Source organism: Anoplophora glabripennis, unplaced genomic scaffold, assembly GCF_000390285.2.
Source record: "Anoplophora glabripennis isolate ALB-LARVAE unplaced genomic scaffold, Agla_2.0 scaffold219, whole genome shotgun sequence".
NCBI classification, from domain to species: domain Eukaryota; kingdom Metazoa; phylum Arthropoda; class Insecta; order Coleoptera; family Cerambycidae; genus Anoplophora; species Anoplophora glabripennis.
The window spans coordinates 157,641-176,604 of NW_019416353.1; positions in this window are offsets into that span (position 1 = coordinate 157,641).

The following is an 18,964-nucleotide window of genomic DNA, read 5'->3' on the forward strand; positions in this document are numbered from 1 at the left end:
GATTCTTAAACAAAATTGTTGACTATTTGAAATAACTTAAGACATTAGACATTAATTAAGACATTTTTAAGACTATTTTTCTTCTGCACAAAAAATGACAATTTATTTAATTGCTATGAAAGACTGAAGTTAGGTAGGAATTGTATTCATTTTCCTTGCTATTAAATTTTAAATGTTATAGATTAGTTAATAATTTTCAAGCATCTTCTTGAACACAAATAGTAACAATAAGTTGAACTGTCATGATAAAATTGTATTTAACCCGATATTAAATTTAAGCCTCTGCCTCTGTTGTGAAATCTGCTATTTAAATCGTAATAGATGCCTGATATAAATTAATAACAGAGTTCTAATATTTCTAACGCTACAGAAGCTATTATAGATGCTTAAATAATGAACATTTTACAATTATTATAGAAGATGATAACTATTTTATTAATTCCTGCAACACGGTAATTAACGCTAGATGTTTGTTGCACGGCTGAACTTGGAAGACACATTGTCACGGGTGATACGACAGGATGTATATGGTTGCGGATGGAGGCCATCATTTCCATTTAAATGGAGTCTTGTAGTTGCGGATATTGCCCGCTCTTTCTTCTTCTTCTGCGCCCACATTTCAGGTTCCGACACCAACACAATTCCGGGTGACAAATGGCCCTGGGACTCAGATATGCAGATTCGCTCCTATTCTTAGGGAATAAAGCTTTCCGTGTAACTTTTAAAGGGTTTTTGGTAAATTCATTCCTTTATAGTCCAATGAAGTCATTAAAATACATTTCCTAGTTTCTTCCCATCCTCTTTATCTCGAATCATCTGGAATGAGGGAATACAAATTTGTTTTTTTATTTGTTTCCTTTTCTCCGTTTGAAAACAACTTTCGTTGATATTAAAATATTCTGTTTGCACATCCGAAAATATCGACAAAGGATGTTTTGACCTTAAATAAAAGAAGATAATGAAATGTATTCAGTTTTATCATATTTGATATACAGGTACAATATATTATTATTTATTTGTGTTTTTTTTCATATTATAAGTAAGGGAGACAGCTGACGACTGCAGCAGGATGTCATTTGTAGCAAATGTTCTCTTGAGCTTGGTCTAATAAAACAATATCATATATATCTACTTTATTACTATTAAATTTATAGTAAATTTTATCGCATATAACATGATTTTAAAATATGTAATTTTGATCTTGCTCGTTTCCTTCTTGCGTTGGTGTCAATTTAACATATTAAATTAATTACAAAATAATTTAAAAAGAATACAATATGTCAATGATTGAGCAATTAAAAACTGATATACCCAAAATTTGCTATAATCCTCACAATAAGGTGTTCAACAAGAAATCTTTAATGTTTTTCTTTATGTTAGATTATATCATAACGTTTTTTTGATAGTGATACTTATTATTAATGTCAGTGATGTTTAATTAATAAAAATATTTCATTTAAAAGAAAGATTAGATTATTAGTCATTTTGAAGCCTCATAACTACTTTATTATACAATTAATTAATACAAGTCAAATTATAATAACCAGGCGGATTTGTGGTAATAATGCAAATTACACAGAAAATCCACATACAAAATTACAAACAATATAAATATGTAAAAAGTAAAAATACACCTTAAAAATATGCAGGAACATTCAAAATAGAACACAACCGCTTGTAACAGCGCCCGGTATTATATATAGTACGTAGTTAATCTAATTGGTTGAGATAAAAGATTCCTTGACATAAACTATAGAAATATGAATATAAATTTACACGGAATCTTTTAGCACAACTTTGTTTTTTTATTTTTTTTTTGTTTACTATTTTATTTTAATCCGTTATTTGTATTTTCTGTTACATTTTAAATTGTATTACTTCTAATCTTTGATGTGTATGTTTTCATACACTGTCACTTCACAAAATCCATTGCGAAGTCGTTTTGGAAACTTTGATGCAGCTCTGAGTTTTCGATCCCATTCACTCGAACATAGATGTACAAATACACTTCTGGATCGTTTTCATTGCCGTGTCTAATACGCATTTGTGGGCGGAGCTGTCTCAGACGCAAACTTATTTGTCTGGATCTGTACAATCAAACGTAATTCAACATAACGTATTACGTACGTTTATTTAATTTATAATTTTTGTATATAAAAATTGACACGCCTGGATATTTGTAACAAATAATACCACCAGTTTAAATGTACGTATATTATTTTTAAATTTAGTTAATTCCGAATCATATTTAGGTTTGGTACTCACTACTCATATATACTAGGGCGGATCTGTTTTCAGGTGGATGTGAGAGGGGGCAAGCAAATTTTTTCTGGATTACCTTCAGTACAACTCACATAATAAAAGTGTAGATCCCTAGATCTAGGGGAGGTCCGGAACATTTTCAAAATTGCAAAAATGTTTAAAAAATTAAAAAATATACCTATTTTATCTGAGTTTGTTACTTATATCTTGGAACCTATGCATTTTGGAAGAATATTGAAGAGGAAAAAAAGTTTTAGAATTGAATTTTTCATAATATACCGTAAGTTAAAAATGTTTAAATTTATTACCGATGTTGAAAAACAGCAATAATTGATGAAAAAAGGCAAAATAATCAAGTTGTTTGGATATATTTTTTTTTAAATATTTCAATTTCTCCGAGGTCATTCTAAGTTTAGTAAAAGAAACTATAGAGTATAATAAAACAACACACCAAATTTCACTAAAATCAGTTCCATAGTTTTCGCAAAATGATTTTTTTGAAAAATATTTTGAAAAAAAAATGTTCGAATTTTCAAAATATTGCACAGTATCAAATAAAGCATCTAGATACTTGAAAATTTTTTCACATTGGCCGCTCAATCGTTCAAATGGTTTTTGAAAAATTGAAATCGGTTGATTAGGACGGCCACAATAAATTGTTTAAGTTAACACTTTTTATTTTTAAACAATTTAGATTACATTTATCAATTTGTAATTTAGTTTTTCCCAAAAATTATAATTTTAAAGAACTCGGAAAGACGCTTCTTCTTTTTTTAAAAAAAAGTTAAATTCCGTTTATTGGTTCTCGAGATATGAGGTCAAAATTTATCGGCATTTACCGTTAAATTATAAACGATTCAGCAATAATCTTTGATCCAGTGGCTTCGATTTTCCGAGTTCTAAGCTGAAAAAAATTTTCATATCCATAAGTTACGACAACACAGATAAATCAGCGAAAAAACTGTCGCTCGCACGCGCGAAAACTGATTCAAAACACGAAAAGTGGGGTAAAGGTTTTCGCTCCGAGACTGAATTCGAAGGTTCAAAATGCGAAGGTACTAAAAAAATTGCATTATCTCGGCTTCTAATGAACCAATTTCGATATATTTTGTAATCCGATGTCTCGCGAACCAAGGAATTCGAATATCGTAATGCCAACTGTATAACTTATTATGCATATATTTTGTTACAAACAATGTTTATTATTTATGCATTAAATATACTGTATATTTTACCCTATGCTATTGCATTTTTTCATTGAAAAAATTTATTTACGTATATATTTCAACACACTGAATATGGAAGTATTTAGTTATAATCATTACAATTATTTAAATAATTTTTGTTTAAACAAATTTAAAAAACATTTTTTTTATTTGGAAATTAAATTATTTGTTAAATAGGGATAAAATTAAGAAAAAATAGTACTTTAAAATGTAATGTAAATGTAATCTAATTGTTTAAAAATGAATAGAGAGTGTTAACTTTAAAAATTTACTGTGGCCGTCCTAATCAACAGATTTCAATTTTTCAAAAATCATTTGAAAGGTTGAGCGGTCTTTTCTATGTGAAAAAATTTTCAAGTATCTATATGCTTTATTTGAGGCTGAGCAACATTTTGAAAATTTGAAAATTTTTTTCAAAATTTTTTTCAAAAAATTATTTTGCGCAAACTATCGAACCGATTTTAATGAAATTTGGTGTGCTGTTTTATTATACTCTAAAGTTTTTTTTACCAAAATAGAATGCCCTCGGAGCAATTAAAATAGTTTTAAAAAATTATCCAAAAAAACTTGATTATTTTGCCATTTTTTCATCAATTATTGCTATTTTGCGACATCGGTAATAAATATAAACATTTTTAACTTAAAGTATATTATGCAAAATTCAATTCTAAAACTTATTTTCCTCATCAATATTCTCCCAAAATGCATAGGTTCCAAGATATAAGTAACAAACTCAGATAAAATAGGTACATGTTTTAATTTTTTTAAATATTTTTGCAATTTTGAAAATGTTCCGGACCTCGCCCAGTTCTAGGGATCTACACTTTTATTATGTGAGTTCTACTGAAGGTATTCCATCAAAAATATTATTTTGCCCCCTTTTACATCCAAGAACTGGGATATTTCTGCAGATCCGCCCTGGTCATCTGATAAAATTTGCAAGAATACCGATTAATGCACTTTTTTGTTACTCGATTTTTTAAACATTCATAACGCATTTCTTTGGATGGAATATACCAATTTCTATGGTATTTTTCATTCCGCCATAATGGGCCCGCCATTTTGGATTTAAAAATTTCGAATTAAAACCATATATTCATGATTGGCGACTTTGAAAAACACCGAGAACCTAACAAGTTTCAGTCATAAACAAATTTTGAATGCTTTTCCACTTTTTACATCCGCCATATTGGATCCGGTTTTTGAACTGCAGATTCGGATTCAGCGTCAAAAAATATGCAAGATCTATAAACTCATGTATCCGGCACAGAACCTTTTTTTTTCTTTTGTGGGGTTGTGTTATTAAATAGATCAAGAAACTATATGTTACAAATAATGGGATGCTTCACTTTGAACATAAATTGTAATAGGTAATCAAAACAGAATAGATACCTACCTATTTATAGAGCCCCCACAATTTCACCCCGCGTATTATATTGACGTAACCAGGACACTTGATAAGCTATTAAGCCCTTGTAAGTTAATTATTTTCACTTAAACGTACTAAAGCATCAGTATCATCATCCAGCTTAAACCCATAGATAGAAATTATATCCCGGCTGAAAGCGGCGCTGCGTGACTTGATATTAAATCCGGGGTTTATAATGTCATGCGTTTGCTCAAGATATTTCAAGATTTCAAGATTACATCCCTTATATTCCGCTCCTGCATTTGTTTTCAGTCTGGCGCTGAAGAAGTTATAAAGAAGACGTTTTTTATTGCACCCCAACAGCGGGGAAAGGATCGCGATGGTAAATGGCATTTTAAATTGCGGACGTTTAGTATAAAATATTGTTTTATTGCTTTGAGACGTCATGGAATATTAACAATATTAAAGTCTTTTTTTTATTTTACGTCCGAGAAGAAACAACTAATGAAATAAATCACTGAGGAAAAAATATATCGAGTGTTGGTTTATCTGGAACTGTTTTTCCTATAATTTGTTTCAGAATAAGATGAAGCTGTAAAAGTTCATAACAATTTAGGAGTAGTTAGAAAATGGCCAACGGAAGCGCAGAGGAAGAAGATTGTGGTTATGTCTAACTGATTAGCAATCATATATATTGTTATGATTATGAATTTGTGTTTGTGTAAGCGCCAAAATATATTTTTTATAGTGATATGTAATTTGTTTGTATAACGGTTTTGTTGTAATGTTGGTTGTCTAACTTTGCCCTCTCTAGCTCTCGACCCTTCTCAGCAGTAGGTTCAAATGAAGGTATTACTCAGCATGAAACCACACACAACACACCACACTAAACAAAAGATGTTATTAATAAATGTATTTATTATTGTTTTGTTTTATATATCAATAAAAATCAAATAAAAAATGTCAAACACAGTTGCTAAATATTTTGAAATCTCCTACAATATTTCTAAGACTTTGGACAAGAGTTTATCTCGATGTGGTTACTACTTAATTTCATGTATTATTGGTTGCCCGCAATATGAAATTTAAATTTTTATCGTATAATTTCTTATTCAATGTGTTGTTACTTATTTCTAATATTAATGTCTATAAAATTAAAACAATTGGCCAACTGTGATGGTGAAATTAAATTTGTTTATTATGAAAAATTTTGAATATCTGAAATTTTTGTATTCTACCCTTTTTATTTGTACTTTTGAATCTATGTTGGCTAGCTATTTCGTATACGAATTTTGGTTTAATTTGTGCACAAAACGACAAGAAAAAGGTACTTTTTTTACGTCTTATTGCTTGATCACTTGTCGACTGGCTTCCCACATCTGCTTAAATGTTGTTCTGGAATCCTAGTCTTTCGTCTCTCGCTGGATTTCCGGAACCTGCTTGCTATTCCGCTTTCTCTCTGGATTCCTGGAACCTGCTGCTGCTATTTCGCTCTCACTGGCTTCCTGGAACCTGCTTGCTGGTATTCCGCTCTCCCTGGATTTTTCTTGAGTCACTTTTCCAAAACTATTTACTTTTATATATTTGGTTTCTCCCAATTTGATTCTTTTATACACTCTCTCACGATAACTGCTTCTATTTTATCTGGTATTATCAATTAATTTCGGCTCTTTTACAATTTTTTTCTGGTAACTAATCAATAATTATTTTATTTTTTCCTTTCTTACTCTCTTGATTTTCTTCACCCTTGTTAGGGCCTTTCCACATATATGCCTTTGCTTTTTAAATGCCGTTTTCCTTTTACACTTCACGCAACTTCACTTTATCCTTTACAAATATACAACCTATTCTAGTTTCTTTAAAAAATATTTAAATTATGTTTCAAAATATTTCTTATTCTATAATTTTATTTGACTTTTATATGTACTATTTTATGCCTTGTGGATCCAACTTTAATTTTGACATTTACCTGACATTTTCATCTTATTGATATACAAATTTTTCTTTAGACCTTAATATCTTTTACTACTTATTATTCTAACTCATATTATAACTATTTAATAAAACTATGACATTTGAGCTTTTGTTTGATATATATCACTTGCGATTTCTAATTAATTTTAATCATGTTTTTCTAATAACATCTTTGGCATGTACCCTATTTGACCAAAATGATAATAATTTTATACTTGAATTCTTGAAATTTATTCTGTTCTAATAATCCGCCTTTCTGCTAATGATTCATAATACTTATTCAATACTAACAAAAAATTTTTAATCAAATATTTTTCTTAGTTTTATAACAATTATTGCAACCTTTCTCTTTACTGTGTTGTATTTAAAAAGAATTTTAATTTAACTTTTAAATTGCTCTCACTAATCTGATTTTATCTCAATATATATGAGATATAGATTTCGGTTTTGGACCTACTGGTTCTCATCAGTGACATAAGTATGATGATAATCGACGAATGAGTCAGCTCTTTTTGTTGCGGAACGCAAGATTGGGCATGGCTCATTTAATGACAGTGCCCCATGATGGGCGCCGTGCCTTCAAATCAAAAGATTAGGCTATTTAGGTAGCTCCCTATCTCGATTAGTTCCTTGGTTTTTCCAATCTTATCTTATCATTCGGCACGTTGTAGCTGGCTTCTGGATAACGGTCCACCCTCTATTTTGTGTCTAAAGACGTATTTGGACGCTTCACTTGCTTTAGAGTTCAAAGTTTTTATTTTATAGGGTTCAGCTGACCGAGGACTGTTTTGCACTGGGGTTTTAAGAGCACTTCAGTTTATAATCGTTATTTGAGATCTCCGTGAGCGCCTGTAAAATTTGTGAGATCGTAGGAGGTATAGTGTATGGCAACTTTAGAGCTGTTAGCTATGGCAATTTAAGAGCTGGGTACCATTTGATAGTTTTCGCAGTAGGTAGGACGGACCTAGGTGGGTAGCCTGAGAAGTTACGTGAGCTTAAGAGCTCGTATGGCTATTTTTAGAAAGAATATAACTTAAATATGGAATTTTATAATTCCATGCTTTATTGTCGGCTTTTTAGCATCGTTTAGATGTTTGATAATAGATATTGTTTATTGTTTAGACTTTTGCATATTATTATAACTTATTAGTTATAAAATTTGGATCGTCTCTGACTCTGGTTACCGAACTGCCGATGGATCGGGTCGACGTTCAGTCACAGGCAGGGGTATCCCCGCTGGTGACTCTCGGGCGTGGTCCGGTTTAGTTCAGCACAATTTCTATTTACCAGCTCTACCATCCTGTTTATTTCCGAGGCTCTAGATCTGCTTGGAGCGGTTTTGAGAGCAACAACGGGGTTTTGGAAAGACCAGTGAAGTTTTCCAATCTTGCGCCAGGGTTTTAGGTCCTTTAGGCATCTTCCTTGGCTCTCGGTCCCGATTGGAAAGATATGTGAATTTTCGACAACCGGCTTCACCTGTCACTGTCACGGTAAGTGTCACTCACTAAACAGCCATTCAATGAGGCCAAATTGGTAGTAAGCGATCAGCAATTTCTCAAGTTCTATAAGAGCACGGCTTCTCTTGCCAATTGGGTGACAGATAATTCAAACAAGTAATGGTATTGTCAGAAACAAATATTCTGCGAACTACCTGATCCGACCAACATTAAATTTATTCTGCAATCAATTTTAGGAAAATTACATACCTATTTTCCAAAAATTCCACATAGTAATTCATTTAGACCGAGGCTTACACAACCGCAAGTAGGTACATGCATTCTCCTAAATCTCTGTTAAAATAAATAACCAAAAAGCCTTTGTTAAATTTGACTAATTATGATGGGGTAAATTTAACCCTTTTTCTGTGCTGACTTCCCTGGGTTAAATATAGTGTAAACATATAAATTTTTATACAGTAAAAGCTAACTAATAAATTCGTTATTATATTTAGCAAAACAAGTAAAAATTGTAATTATGATATAGGTATGTCGTTTTAACAATACATTATGTTGATTTTGAATAAAACTACTCTGTTTTTTACGATGTATTTGTTATGTTTTCTATGTAGATAATACGAAGTACTCCAAGTATCATTTCATGTATGATTTATTTTCTCACCACGAGATACTTTCATTATTTCTTATTTGTCCTATTGGACTTCGAATTCACTGAATTGTAGTAGTGATCAATACATGATAGTAAATCAGACGTAAATAAACTAATCCGAATTTCTATGGCAACCCTCCCGCGCAAATAGATTGAAACAAACAATGAGAGGGGCACGTCATCTGCGTGGCTTTTCAAAATTGAGTATTGTTTTGGTAAACAGTTTAAACGCTCATTTACATGCATGACTTCTAAACAGGATATTTGAGATATTGCGATTTCGGGATCGGACGCAATAATAGTAAACGCAGCCGGTAATTTGTTGGTATTTGGCTCAATCGCATATTAAATTTAAATGGTCGCCATCATCGCTCTGGATATAACTATTATTAGTTAATTTACGAACGAAGGCCCGAGGGGCAATCGATGGGGAAACGTGGGTAAGGGTGAAATTTGATATGTTCTTACAAATCCAACAGTGTGTTGTGAAGATAATATCGTTTTAATCTAGATGAGAAAACAGGTTAAACCTAGGGCATAACTAAAGTGCTCGGCCAAACTTTAATCGCGGATTATACGTCACAAATTAATAAAAAAGAGTTCCTGTAAAAACACGTCAAGTATGGATCCGTATAATATCAATACAAAGATTATAAAAACTGTTAAACATTTAATTATTAGTCCCCTTACCTATTTAACTAACGAGTGTATCAGGAATAATGTGTGTGTGCAAAAGTTATTCCTATTCATAAGAAGGGACCCATGAATGACCCGTCTAACTATAGACACATCTCCTTAACTCCAATTATATCCAAGATTTTGGAAAAGACCCTGAAGTATCAAATTAACGAATATTTTGAATCAAACAACTTATTTCATCACTAGCAATAAACAACTTAATGCACTCAGTTCTGAGTGGTTTTGAGAATAGAGACATTACTAATGGTACTTTATATGACCTTACTAAGGCATTTGACTGTGTGAGCCACAACATTTTAATTCAATAACTATCGCGCTATAACTTTGATCCAAGTAGTATCTCCCTTATTAAGTCATACTTGAGTGAGAGATCTCAATTTGTCTCTTTTAATGGAAGCAAATCTTCATGCTTAACCATGAATCACGGAGTTCCACAAAGATCTGTCCTTTAGCCTGTTTCTCATTTATATAAATGATCTACCAAATAGTGATAGCATTTCCAGATTTATCCTCTTTGCGGATGATACTACGATCCTAAATAGTGCAGGTCAGACCAGTGTCCTTCGTAATAACGTTCAAACAACACAGGATAACGTTAAGCAGTGGTTTTTGGCAAAAAATGTATCTCAATCAAAACAAAACTAAATCTATTTTGTTTACTTTGCGTTATGTGCATGATGAGTTCACCAATTGCGCCTCGCAAGTGAAATTTCTCGGAGTGAACATTGATTGCCAAATGTCTTGGAAGCAACATATTGACGAGTCATCTAAAAAACTATATAAAAATATGTTCCTTATCAGAAGCCTTGTTAATTCTGTTTCGATAAAAACATTGCTGTCAGCCTATTATGATTTTTTTCACTCACATCTGTGCTATGCTATTTTAAACTGCGGTCATTCTTGCCAAGCAGATAAAATTTTTAAATTAAAAATGTGTGAAGGTAAAGAGCTGATTTAAGTTAGTAACAAACCATTGCTGGTTAGGTTACCTGAACCCCAACCTCAGAATTGTGGCGCCCAACGTTGTGTCTCAACTTATTGCTGGAACATTTATCTGAAACAACTTTTGTTATAAAACTCAATGTATATTTTGTATGTGTTCTTGTGAATTCTGGAGCTAATTCACCATACACTCACCCCACACCCGGCTTTTGTAAGTAAATGGACAAATTATCGGTTTTCTACAGCATAAGGTTAACTAAAATAAGTGTGTTGAACTGTAGTGCTTACTACTAGTCAATGAACTTAAGTTCTGGAAGTGTCCTACCTGGTTAAAAATTTAATGAATTGTGGATAAATGTCATTGTTTGTTATACTTTTATTTTGTACTAGAATTAGGGAATACAAAAAAGTATTAATAATGATACATTCTTAAGAAACATATAAAATAATATATAAATTCAATATAAAAAATTATAAACATAGATACTCTTCTCTTCTGTTATNGAGTACTAATAACTAAATTAAATAAGTAGGTATATTTAAAAAGCGGTACAGTTTTTTGTAATGAGGTGGGTACAGGAAGTTAAATAAAACATATAACACAATAGCAACAATCATAGCAATATATTTATTACAAAAATGATCAGATTCGACTTTGAATACCCAAAAGTAATTGAGAATGTTTTACAATAATAGAAAAGTACCAAAAGATATAGAACATAACATTAAATTAAGAAAAACTAAATAAAATAATTAATCACCCATGTTTCCATTTTCTAACATCTGATAGTACCTCTCTCATTGTTCATCGCTGTTTGCAGTTAGATTTTCAGAGAAAACCCCAAATGGGAATGCAAAAAAATGCCATGTTCGTTGTTACTGAGAGGCATTTACAAGTTCTTCAACGAGTGTTCTGTAGTTCTCATTTTTGATAGAGTCCAAAGATTCTTTTACAATATTTACAGAACAATTCCAATCCACTAGTTCTATTTCATAATTTTTTTTCTTTAGAAAATCGTTAATAAGTTTCTTTATTAAGGACCAATACAAGGGGTATTGGCTTTTTAGTCTTGCGTCACCTAATTATGAAATGATATTATTAGATACTTAAAACAGCCACAGTTTTTGTTCATCGTATTTACTAATTTTTCCATAGGTTCCAATGTAATGCGCAGGGATCATTCCTTCTTAGAATACTTTCTATACCTTCGGAAACCGTAAATTGTGCACTTTATGGCAAACCCTTCGGTTCCACTCTGCCTGTATGCCGACCGTTTTCCGATTAATTATTGTTGCTAAAATACCGTTTATTATGCTCGGCATACGTGTATATATAATTGTAAAATGCAATAATTTTGCAATTAACAATCTTTACCAGTGCATGTTCCATGTTACTTGTTCATTGGTCATTATGCGCATAATTAACGATGCCTTGAAGGGCATATGTGGAGAAATCATACGGTTTTTTTGCAGCGGGCTGACGGCCTAAAAGATGGAGATGCTACAGACGGTTGACAGGGTTAACTTTAAATAGAAAAACTTTGTACTTGGCATTACTTACTATTAAAAATAAAGTTGTGTGAAGGTAACGAGCTGGTTTAAGTTAGTGACAAACTATTGCTGGTTAGGTTACCTGAACCCCAACCTCAGAATTGTGGCGCCCAACGTTGTGTTTCGACTTATTGCTGGAACATTTATGTGTGTTTTGTGTGTGTCTTCTTGTGAATTCTGAAACTAATTCAACATACACTCACCCCACATCCGGCTTTTGTAAGTAAATGGACAAATTATCAGTTTTCTACAGCATAAGGTTAACATAAAACAAGTGGATTTTAACTGTAGTGCTTACTACTAGTCAATGAACTTAAGTTCTGGAAGTGTCCTACCTGGCTAAAAAGTTAATGAATTGTGGATAATTGTACTAGGATTAGGGAATACAAAAAGTATTAACAATGATACATTCTTAAGAAGCATATAAAGGAATATGTAAATTCAATATAAAAAATTATAAACATACAGATACTCTTCTCTTCGGTTATGGGGCTGCTTAGTTTTCAAAACAACTCATTTATTTATTTTGAAAATTTGACCGTTATTTTCTTTCGATGTGGTACTTCTAAGGCTTTGTACTATCATTGGCAATATCAAGTTGACAATTCCCTACGTATTCCATCGGTTTAAATGTTATTTTTCGTATTCTTAGGGATGTTTTGCCCACCATTATTTTTTGTAATTTATATTAATCAAATACATATATAGATTACACAAATTGCGTTTAGAAATGTTATTTTTCGGGAATAAATAAAATGAGCTATGAACAGTAAACAAAAAAATTATGAAGACTGATAAGCAAATACATTCGTTTCTATTCAACCCCTAATGACTTTATGAATATTCAGGATATCTGAATATTTTTGACACTATTATAAGAAAACTTAATTTCTTACAAAAGTTTTATATTTTGAAAATAATTCAACATCTCATATCTACTACTTTTAAAAGAAACATAAACAATTTAGTGTATTTATCATGGTTAAAATTCATGTCGGTCTTGTCATCTGATGTTACAGGTGGGATGTTTCACGTCAAGCGGATCACAGACCTGGACAAAAATTGCGCGAAACAATCGAGACGTGTAAGAGCTCAAAATGTTCGTCTAGTAAGACCTCTCAGGTTTTCTCCAGCTTCCGACCGCCATATTGGGTCCGCCATTTTGGATTTTTGAAAAGTACCACTCTGCGTTTGAAAGCCTCTTACTAGACGAACATTTTGAGCCCTTATATGTCTCGATCCTTCCACGCAATTTTTGTCAAGGTCGGTGATCCGCTTGACGTGAAACATCCCAGTGTATATTAGAAACAAAAATAAGACATAATTTTTGTTGGAAGACTTACAACATTATTTAATAATGTTTTTGCGTTAATGGTATTCTGATAGATTATTGAGTAGCTTGTCGAGAGTTATTCCTTTAGCACATCTAGATACTTGGTATGAAAAAGTATATATCACTTTGTTTAAAGAGAATTTAGGTGAATTTTTTTATTTAATTTGAATTAGCCTAACTCCTTTCAAGTTTGTTATTACTTTATGATTAATTTTACATTATATGGAATAAAGCATACCACGTATACAACAGTTTCATTAATACACTCAAATAGATAATTTTCACATGTTGCTCAACTTTTCGGGGCCACAAAATCTCCCAAAACTCTCCCCAGCAGGACTGTCAATAACTAATATCTCCCTACTTCCCTAAAGGGAATTATGTTCTGAATCGTATATAACTTCTATAAATAATAAAGTAATAGTGAGGGAAAAGATGCGTTTAGGATAAAAACGAGCACATTATGGATTATATATTACCTTGCTAAACCACAGATATTGGCCACTAGCCACCCTACGTCATTTATAAAGGATTTAGGGCATTAATATTTTAGCAATAAACAGACCATTTGTTGCAACTGTTGTATTCCTTTAATCCACGATGAAGCCATTCTCCATCCGCATTATTCAGAAGAGATTTACAGTTACTTTTTTACATTTAATGTAATGGAGGGTGGTTCCAAATTTTTCCTCAATATTTTCACAACGGATGACAGTACCTTTATACTTTAATGTTTTCCCTTAGATTTAAAGGAACATGGTAGATCTTATCCTTTTGTAATACTATCGTAAACGTCCTTTGACATACCTTATTCCCATTTTAAAGTATTATTAAAATTTTAAGAAATTGACTTATTTAAATCTTGTGAAGTTAACGTTTTTCTGTAGATATCTAAGCTCACAGACAAGATTCCCAACTGCTAATATTACGGGAAATACTGTATGGGGCACATGTCCTAACTAGCATTGTCATGGTATTCAGTGCTGGTTGGGATAACCCCATAGAATTGTTGTTTCCCTCAATATCGGCAGTTGGGACTCTTGGTAGAGTTAGATATATTTTGCATACTTAGATCTCTGGTATCGAAGAACAACATTATTTTACTTCTTTTGATAAGATTAAAAGAAAAGTTTTGAATTTCGTTGTATTGGAGTAAATAAAAGACGTAATATTTCTTATCATATTTTCCCGATAATTTCTATCCCCCCCGCCCAATTGCACAAAAACCAAACAGGGCAAAATTAACGCATATTAATTTAACTTTATCCGATAATATGATGCTAATACATATACTCGTAGCTGGCGTATGCAAATGAAATACAATTACCACAAAACACTACACCAATAGCGGCGAATTTGCTCACTTCATGCCGCTGTACAAAATGGTTAATTTAAGCAGCGTGCAAAGTATCCAACTAGAAATACAGCAAATTTGGAATATATTGTACATCCGCTTTCCTGATATTAACGGAGATAATTTAAAATATATGGCTCGAAAACTTTACATAAAGCATGAAATGTTAATGGCGAAACGCGTTATACTGTTTATGTGTAGAAAATAAAACGACGTCACTGCAAATCTAGTATGAAATTGCCATATATAAAATTAATTACTTGTATAGTATTGTTTTTTTTTTACAGCAAATTCCAAGCTGAGCAATAGTACTAAGAATAGTTTGTTTTTATACGTACTAACGGGTTTAGCTAAATATGCACTGAGGAAAATAATTAGGAGAAATAAATTTATTAGAGCCAACTAAATTATTTATTTATTAAGATCTATTTGGATAATAACAATACATATAATAATATTTAGTTTTAGAAAAAAATCTAAACAGCTAGAATGAATTGAAATATTTGCTGTGTACAAGGTGACTGCGGACTTCTGTTGGTCGTCATTACAGGAAAAAGAAATGAGCAAGCGGAGATCTCTATGATATAATAACATAACTATTAATTTTAAAATTACATCTTGGTGAGTTTCTCATTTTAAGGGTTGTGACGTCATCGAAGTTATTTTTTATTACTTATTATTATTTACTTTATATTAAAATAAAAAATAGAGAAAAATACTGGTTGCATCAAGTCTGTTACTGTTACTAAACCCAGGGGAAGGGGAGACAAAAAGGCTCATTTGACTCACACATACTCGAGACCTAAGACTAATTTTAGTAGGTACTATATTTTTTTAGTTTTTATGAGGAACGTCTTCCTAAAGTTCATCGACAGAATCCAGAAGCATCCTTCCGAAAAATCAATTTTGCCATGAAACTATAAGAGTTAGGAAAAAAAGTGAATGTACACGTTTTGTCAATAACAAACTGTTCTACCTAAAAACAGCATCTTTTTTATTTTCAGTGGGGCCGTATTATTTTCTTTTAATATCTAATGAGTGAGTCCCCATAACTCCGCCACTGGTTGCTTGCGCGACTTCTACTTCTATGGAAAAATGGTATCTTATAAGAAGATGTATCCTGCCAAATTTGGCTTAAATAGCCTTCTTCATTTAGAAGTTATTTAAAAAATTCGAATTTTTTAAAAAATCTTTAACGCCCTTTATTTCGAAAATGAAGTGTCTCTGGAAAAAAATTTATACTTGATTTTTTTCTAATTTTTTTATGACGAATATCTCCTTAAAGTTTGTCGACAAAATGCAGAAACACTCTGTATACTTAATGAATAAAGTACGTTTAGATGTGAAAAGCTTAAAATATCTAAATTAGGTTTCCTTTTTAAGTTGTCTTAATATTTGGTGCATGGCGCCGTGATGAACTCTTATCAATTAAATGTAGATGATGTAAACGATTTAGGATAAAAGCTTCTGATTAAAATACCAGATAATAAAAGGAAAAAACCGAGATTATTTGAGGAGCTTTGGAGCAAAACCAAATAAATCCACCATAAGCGATTATAAGAAACAAACGACTTTTCTATAACGCAAAAAGTACTAACTCTTTCGTTTGGGGCATCATAATACAACCGCAAATAATTTTAATTTCGAAGAATTATATTTGTAAAAAATATAACAAAAATTAAATCTAGTTTAGTTTATTTGGTTTTGCTAAAAGCTTTATTAACAAACATTTATATAAACATCATTGTAAGTAGTAATGCAAGCATAAAAACTTTATTTTGCTAACAAAACTTGAAAATAAACAAAAGCGGTTTATTAACATTTGAAAAAAATTAAAAACTAACAAAAACGTGCACTTTACAGATTAAACATAAAAATAAAAAGTTTCTAGTTAGGAATTAAACAAAAAAGAGCTACTTCTTTAAATTTTAAACCAAATAATAAAAAAAAAACTTAAATTTGGAGTGCAGATTTATCTTCCAATCCAGCAGTCGCATGTAATACTTATATCTTCTTCCTGAGTTATTTCCTCGTTATTCTGACCACGATTTCCACATAAAAGATTTTTGTACAATTCAAAATTTGTATCTTTCCCACTCTTTCTAATAGAAAAACAACTCAAAATAATAAAATATCTATGGCGAACGGATACAACACAGCAACGGAACGTTTGCTTACACTGACCGCTAATTCGGTAACACAAGACGACAATATGACAACAAGATGTATCGTAATACTTATTCTTATTTTCTACGAAACCTCCATTGTCATCTAGTCTTCTAAATATGTACACTACTCAACATGATTTTTTGGATATATTCGGTTTTGAACTAAAAGCGAATATATTCGGTTTTGCACGAAAACATCGGTTTAGATCCTGAAATTCATATGGATTTATTTGGTTTTGCTAAGTACTAGGCAATTTATATTATGTACTTCAACAAAGTTAGTCGATATCCGGATGGATTTATTCGGGTTTGCTCCAAATCTCCTCATTTGTGATAAAAGAAACTTATACACCACTCTATAGAAAATATATTGCATGCCGCCCAGAAAATATTGAAATTTGCCGCTTTTTCTTTAAATATTCACACAAGAAAGGTTGCAGGCAAGTAGTAGGAATACCTACATCAGTTTAGTAAAATGTCACGAATTGTGGCAAAATTTTTAAATTTGCCAAATAAAGATAAATACACAAGACATTGTTTCCGTGGATCCTCTGCGACCATTTTGGTTAATGCTGGGGCAGATATAATTGCATTAAAGAGATAGGGGCATGGAAATCTTCAAACGTTGCTGAAGGATATATAGAGGAATCTTTTACAAATAAACTAGACATAGCAGATAAAACTATTTAGAGGGTGGAGAAATAAAGAGAAATTTGCTGATAATATTGTCGAGGGAGAAATAATTAACAGCAATAATGTCGCCGACTTTTAGAGTAAAGTTAGGCCAATGTTTAATAGTTGTATAAACTGAAACATAACTATAAATACGAGTACCCACAAACTAATAGTTTAATAAACGTTTAATATGTGGAATACGTTCAATAAATGTTAAGTTTTGTACATACATGTTATGTACATTTTTGATGTGAGTTGGTTTGCTTGCGTGTATTTACTATACAGGGTGGTCCGAATTTTTTACAGGAAACTTCGAGGGTAGATAGATCTCTTTAAAATAATATGTGTTTGCCTTATAAACATGTTGAGGTTTTAAAAAAAATATATTTTTTTTATATCGCACATTACCTCACAGGTGGTGTAGAAAGGAATGTAAATAATTTTGGCGATGTGCTTACAAATTGCACTTACTTTTAAACATAAACAAATATTCTTGTAATATTATCGTTAGAAGTCTCTGCCACAAGGGGATTGTATTGGTATGAATAACTTTAGAACGGCGAATCTTAGGGAAAAAATTAAAGTCACTTTTTTTACGTATTTTTTGCATTAAAATATAAATCATTTACAATGACATGTAAAAAATGCAGTGGCGTAGGTTTTTTTGTAAAAAAGGAGGTGACCCCTGTCCAGTTGTACACCACTGGTTGAACCTTTAAAGCTCATATTTCAGGGAATATAAGGCCTACTATCATACATTATATGTACCACATTTTATTGAGATCGGTTAATAGATTCCGGAGATATAAACAAAAAAATCAATTTTTTTTGACAACTGCAACACCCTGTATCTCTAAAACGATGCCGTTCCAGATCTATGTTTATAAGGCAAACACATATTATTTTAAAGAGATCTATCTACCCTCGAAGTTTCCTGCATAAAATTCGGACCACCCTGTATAAAGTATAAACAAAAAAATGGCCTTGGCCAGTAACTTTCCTGTTTGGGACGAAAAAGGACTCACACTCGAACAATTTCCAAAAAGAAAATATTTAGGAAACCCTTACGAGCCGGTTAAATGCCACGCAGATCCTCGCTTGCGTTTTTCTATTTGCTATTCTGTTTTCCAGTAACGGCAGCCAATCATTAATTCTGAACCGCCTTATACAATTAAATATTTTTTTATGAAAAGTTCAATTGGTACAGTTATATTAAATTTGTTTATTATTACAAAAGCTGTCTTAATTATCACTATTAAAAATTTTAACTGATAATTTTATTTGCGTGTATTCAGTTCTTTCATT